The sequence below is a fragment of the Paramisgurnus dabryanus genome, chromosome 3 (assembly GCF_030506205.2).
Source record: "Paramisgurnus dabryanus chromosome 3, PD_genome_1.1, whole genome shotgun sequence".
Lineage (NCBI taxonomy): Eukaryota > Metazoa > Chordata > Actinopteri > Cypriniformes > Cobitidae > Paramisgurnus > Paramisgurnus dabryanus.
In genome coordinates this window covers 16,489,009-16,495,008 of record NC_133339.1, presented here as the reverse complement: position 1 = coordinate 16,495,008, position 6,000 = coordinate 16,489,009, and positions in this window count along the sequence as shown.

Here is a 6,000-nt window from a genome sequence, read left to right as displayed (position 1 = left end):
TAATCACACCAAACGCATTTTAAACGTTTGGAAACTCAAGGCACGATGCACTGCCTTTTTTATAAAAAAAAGAGCAGTGCGATGCTACTTATTATATTGCTAGGCAACCACCGAGTCAGCTGTCTTGTCAATCAAATACTGAAGCGTGAGCGCTCTTTTGCTGTTAACTATCATATAGCAGAAACTCTAAAAAGAAGGCGCTTGCTCTGGCCTTGTTTGAGGGAGAGAGGTGCACAAACACTCAGGAGACAGTGAGCGAGTGGAGTCCGGTTGATCCAAACAACTGTAAACCTCCATCACCACAACAAAAAGGCATGTTCTCCACTCATTCGATTGGACAATGGAAAGACGCAAATGACGTCGGTCGCTTTTCCGCTCTCGGCTCTCTTTCAAAAGCATGTGCTGAGGCTGGCTGCTAAAACCACAAGGCGTTTGTGTGCATAGACAGCACGCATACGCTTCCTGCTTAATAAAGGTGCCTGCAACTGCCATAAACGTGTTTGGTGTGATCAGCCCCTAAAGGTGCCAGTGCAATACTTGTTGCAAGTAAGTTATAGTTTCAAGTTATAGCAAGTTAGTTTCAAATTTCAAAAACAGATCACAAAAATTTATATATTTTCAAGTGCAATAAACACTTAACAAATGAAATTGCAAATACAATTGTGTTAAACTTAAACCCTTCACTTGAAGGTAGCCGTTTAAACAGATGATGGGCGGGGTGATGTAAATCTTTCAGAATTTTGTGTGTTTTCTTTAAGCAATGTGTGATCAATATGTCTTCCAAGGCAGCCAACTGTTGGTTTGTGATGTTCTCTGCAGTCTTTGGAACTCTCTGCAGAGCCTTTTTGTCAGCTGTGGAGCTGCTTCCATACCACACCAGCATGCCATGTGTGAGTGCATTCTCAATGGAACATCAATAGAATAGGTTAATCTTCCTGTTAATCTTCCTGAGCATTCTTAAAAAGTACAGTCGCTTTTGTGCCTACTTGACTAGCACCATGATGTTTATTGTTCATGAGAGGTCCTCCAAGATATGTGTTCCCAGAAATTGAAAGCTGGACACTCTCCACCTTCTTTCCATTGATGTACAGTGATGTATGGAAATCCTGTTCTTTCTAAAGTCAATGATGAGTTCTTTTGTTTGATGTTGATGTTAAGAGACAGATTATTCTCTGTACACCACACCATTAACTTCTATACCTCCTCTCTTTAGGCATACTCATACTCATACTTATTGATAATAATGTTAGTATAATGACATGGTGTACAATCATGAGTGTACAAAGAGTATAGAAATGGACTCAGCACACAGCCTTTTGGGACTCCTGTGCTGAGTGTTAGAGTTAGGAAGAGATGTGAGCCCATCTTCACCGACTGTGGTCGCTGTGTTATAAAGTCTTTAATCCACAGGCAGATGTTGTATTGTATGCCTAGGTCAGACATCTTGGATCATCAGTCTGCTGGGTATGATGGTATTGAATGCAGAACCGTAGTCCACAAACAGCAGTCATGCATACGTTCTCTGATGTTCCAGGTGGCACAGTATAGTCTGGAGGGCGGTGGAGATGGCATCATTTGTCAACCTGTTGGCCCTGTATGCATACTGGTGAGGGTCCAGAGTAAGTGGAAGAGCAGTCTTGATGTAATGCAGGACCAGCCTCTCCAGACATTTCATGATTACAGGTGTCAGTGCAATGGGTTATAATCATTGAGGGATATCATGGCAGCCTGCTTTGGTACTGGCACTATTGTGGATGTCTTCAGGCAATGTTGGAACAATGCACTGCAACAGAGAAAGGTTAAAGATATTTGTAAATACTTCACCCAGCTTTGCAGCACAATTCCTGAGGACGCACCCTGGGATGCCGTCTGGAACATGGCGCCGAGTATGGCTGCCGTGTCTCTCACGCCTCCACGACCACACAGTTTTTTAATGTTTTTGTGTTTAATATATGTATGTAAGGCTGTTAGTCTGTTAACATATGACAGAGATACCTTATTGGAAATTCGCGATTCAACGATTAACCGTCCCATTTCGGATTACATTCATATTGACCCACTGGTCGCAACAACAGAGGAATACTTATACACTAACTTAGCGGCAAGACCAAGGCACAGACGCAAACGCCGGAAAAGAGGACGCAGAGCTGGGATACTTGTGAGACACAGGCGGCGAGTAGCCCGATCCCCACTTCCCAGTATACTTCTGGCAAATGTTCAGTCTCTGGATAATAAGTTGAGTGAACTCTGGGCTAGAACATCTTTTCAACGAGAGATAAGAGACTGTAATGTCATATGCTTAACTGAAACCTGGCTATCACCGAGTGTTCCTGACCATGCAGTTGCCCCTCAGGGCTTCTCCGTGTTTCGAGCGGATAGATCGGCGGAATTCTCGGGGAAGAAGAAAGGCGGTGGAGTATGTTTCCTTATTAACAACATGTGGTGTAATCCGGACAGTATACACGCCATAAAGGAATATTGCTCACCTGACGTGGAGTATTTAATGTTGCTATGTAGGCCTTTTTGGCTGCCCAGGGAGTTTACGGCCGTTGTCTCAACAGCAGTCTATATTCCGCCACAGGCAAATACGGACAGTGCGTTAAGGGAACTGTACAATTCCGTCGCCTCTGTTGAAGATAAACATCCAGAGGCAGCTTCCATCGTGCTCGGAGATTTTAACCAGGCTTCCTTGAGTAAGGTATTGCCGAAATATTCGCAGCATGTACATTTTAAAACTCGCGGTAAAAAAACTTTGGATCATTGTTATTCTCCCTTCAGCAAGGTTTATAAACCCCTCCTTCGGCCACCGTTCGGGAAGTCAGACCATGCCTCTATTCTGCTGCTGCCGGCCTATAAGTATAGGCTGAAGCAGACAGCGGCCATCATGAGGACGATCCCTTGTTGGACTGACCAATCGGAGGCGGAGCTCCAGGACTGTTTTGAGACTGTGGATTGGGATGTGTTTAGGGAAGCCACTGCTGATATTCATGAATATACTGACGTAGAAATGTGTTTTATACGGAAATGTTTTGAAGATGTCGTCCCTACAAGAACTATTCGTGTGTTTCCTAATCAAAAAGCATGGCTTAATCGTTCTGTAAGACTGGCCCTCGTTTCAAGAGACAAAGCCTTTTCCTCTGGGGACCTGGAGGAAAAGAAAATTGCACAATATAATCTCCGTAAAACAATTAAGCTGGCAAAGAGGCAATATATGGAAAAAATTGAAAAACAGCTGAGCGATAACGATTCTCGCAGGGTTTGGCAGGGGATACATTCTATATCAGATTTGAAGACGAGACCTAGTTATGTAACTAATGTCTCAAATACACTGCCAGATGAACTGAATCTTTTTTATGCTCGGTTTGAAGAAACACACATGACCCTTCAGGGGAGCACTGTCAGCAGTCCTGTAAGCAGTATGTACTCTTCTAATATAACATCGGATAATATTCACATAACAGAGGGCGATGTGCGACGTGTGTTTGGACGGGTGAATATCCGAAAAGCTGCAGGACCGGATGGGATTCCCGGTCGGGTGATCAGAACCTGTGCAATACAACTTGCAGGTGTGTTCGCAGATATTTACAACCGCTGTCTGTCTCTCTCTGTATTTCCCTCCTGTTTTAAATCATCTGAAATAGTGCCAATTCCCAAGAAGAGTAAAATTCTATGCTTAAATGATTGGCGGCCTGTTGCCCTTACTCCTATAGTGAGTAAATGCTTCGAACAGTTTATAAGAGATTACATTAACAATCTTGTCCCAAAAACTATGATCAGTATCAGTTTGCCTATCGGGAAAACAGATCTACAGAGGATGCTATATCTACAGTACTTCATAACACAATTACACATTTGGAAAAGGAGAACTCTTATGCCAGGATTCTCTTTATCGATTATAGCTCGGCATTCAATACAATAATTCCCACTAGACTGGTTGAAAAACTCAGGAACCTTTGCATTCCATTGGACCTCTGTAATCTCATTTTGGACTTTTTAAGTAATCGTCGTCAGGTGGTTAGGATGGGGTCTATTATCTCTGCGCCTCTGACCGTGAGTATCGGAGCTCCTCAAGGATGTGTGCTAAGTCCTCTGCTTTATTCTCTGTACACAAATGACTGCACACCATTACACTCATCAAATCTCATTATTAAGTACGCTAATGACACCACAGTAGTGGGTCTGATTAGAGATGATAACGTGTTGTTGTACAGGGAAGAAGTGGAGAATTTAGTACAATGGGGTCAGGATAACAATCTGTCACTAAACGTGGAAAAAACGAAAGAATTAGTGGTGGACTACAGGAAGAGGAAAAGAGCAGAATTGACTCCACTGATGATTCATGGTTGTCCAGTAGAACGGGTGAGCAGTTTTAAGTTCTTGGGTGTTAACATTACCAATAACCTCACTTGGGACCTACACATTACGGGAATAGTGGGGAAGGCCCAGCAACGCCTATTCCATCTTAGGCGGTTGAGGAAATTCGGCATGGACACAAATGTTCTTTGTACTTTTTATAGGGGCACAATTGAAAGTATCCTAACAGGGGCCATTACTTCTTGGTATGGCAATTGCACGGCAAACAGCCGCAGAGCACTACAAAAAGTGGTTAAAACTTCTCAGAAAATATGCGGTTGTGAGCTTGTATCTATAGCAGACCTGTATCAAGAGAGGTGTGAGAAAAAGGCCCAAAGGATTGTCAAGGACCCTAGCCACCCTAATAGTAACCTCTTCCAGCTGCTACCCTCTGGCAAGCGATACTGTAGTCTGCGAGCAAGAACTTGCAGACTCAGAGACTCATTTTTTTATCAAGCTATTAGGTTTCTTAATGACAGATAGATTGTACTTTTTATTATTTATGGTAATGTAATGTATCATGCTTTTATACTGTGTTGTTATTGTGTTTATCATAATTTATTATTGTGTTGTTGTTGGTGTGTGTGTGTGTGTGTGTGTGTGTGTGTGTGTGTGTGTGTGTGTTTTTAGGGTTGTCTTTTAATGTTTAATGTTAACTGTTGTTGGTCAAAAGGTGTGGTAGACCTAAGATTTTTGCTCTTGCATTGTATGTAAATATGATATGAGATGCAACTTTAATAAACTGAACTGAACTGAACTGGTTCGATAGTTGTCTCAATCCTCTCCACCTCAAATCGTCCAAAGTACAGGTTGAGCTGTACACTTGTAGAGCACTGCTGTTAGTAAGACTGCTAGTGTTATTCTGCCCAGTAATGTGACGAATCCCCTGCTGTTGTTGAAGTAGATCTCGATCTTCAGCTTATAGGCAGCCTTAGCATTCTTAAAACCCTTCTTCAGGTTTACCCTGGCTGCATTGCTGCATGTTTCCGGACCGGCAAGCAGAATTCCAGGCCTTCAGCAGGAATTTTATGTTTTTAGTCATCCAAGGCTTGCTATTTGGAAACATACAAATCCTTTTTGTTGTGTCTCACATTATCAATGCAGAATTTTATATAAAACAGCACAGAGGAAGTGTAGATATCAATATTGTCATCTACAAATAGAGTCCAATCAGTGCAACTTATGCAGTCCTGCAGCCGCTCAGACGCACCTTCTGGCGACATTTGTAACTAAGACTCTTGGTTTTAATTATTTTTTCTCATTTAACCTAGGTCATGCAAGTTGTGGTCGGGGCTACTTGTTCTATTACCATTTAAGTCATAGTATAGATTATTGGCCTATTGTAAAATTGACCAGGGTAATGCTGCGGAGGCTGTATATAAGGGTTGAGTGGTGGAGCTTGTCCCTGTAATGAGGAGCTGCTTCATAGAGTTGTGAAAGAATACCTCTGAATTAAGAAAGAAATAGAAATACATCTATGAGTATGAGTTACTTACAGAACTATAATTAACCTATAATAGTTAATAGTTGTTTGTAGCATTATGGCAGTATCTGTTTTTGGTGGTTTTTTATATATATACTTTCTCTTAAAATAATAGAATATACTTGAATAATATTAAAAAGAAATAAAGAAAACATCTGTCCTGC